General features: G+C 56.3%; 1 non-coding gene across 1 annotated transcript; it reads right to left on the minus strand.

Annotated features, from left to right (window-relative positions):
• Positions 1–280: 280 nt before the first annotated feature.
• Positions 281–352, minus strand: TRNAV-GAC (transfer RNA valine (anticodon GAC)). The gene has a single exon. It is a non-coding gene; the product is annotated as a tRNA-Val (tRNA).
• Between the last annotated feature and the right edge of the window lie 275 nt (positions 353–627).

A 627-nucleotide genomic window follows, 5' to 3' on the forward strand; every position in this document is an offset into this window, starting at 1 on the left:
ACTGGAGATGCCGGGGATCGAACCAGGGACCTTCTGCATGCCAAGCAGAGGCTCTGCCACTGAGCCACAGCCCCACTTCATGGCTCTCCAGGGTCTCAGGCTGAGGTCTTTCCCATCACCTCCTGCCTGGTCTTTTAAGTGGAGATGGTAGGGATTGAACCAGGGACCTTCTGCATGTCAAACAGATGCTCTACCGCTGAGCTACAGCCCCACTTCATGGCTCTCCAGGGTCTCAGGTCAAGATCTTTCCCATCATCCCCTCCTGCTTGGTCCTTTTCACTGGAGATGCCAGGGATTGAACCAGGGACCTTCTGCATGTCAAACAGAGGCTCTACCACTGAGCTACAGTCCCACTTCATGGCTCTCCAGGGACTCAGGTGGAGGTCTTTCCCATCACCTCCTGCCTGGTCCTTTTAACTGGAGATGTCGGGGATTGAACCTGGGACCTTCCGCATGCAAAGCAGATGCTCTGCCACTGGGCCACGGCCCCAGGGCTTTTTTTGTAGCAGGAACTCCTTTGCATATTAGGCCGCAGACTCCTGATGTAGCCAATCCAGTAGGCCCTGTAAGCCAGGGGTCCCCAACCCCTGGTCCACGGACTGGTACCAGTCCACGGCCTGTTAGCAA

The sequence above is a fragment of the Heteronotia binoei genome, chromosome 17 (assembly GCF_032191835.1).
Source record: "Heteronotia binoei isolate CCM8104 ecotype False Entrance Well chromosome 17, APGP_CSIRO_Hbin_v1, whole genome shotgun sequence".
NCBI lineage: Eukaryota > Metazoa > Chordata > Lepidosauria > Squamata > Gekkonidae > Heteronotia > Heteronotia binoei.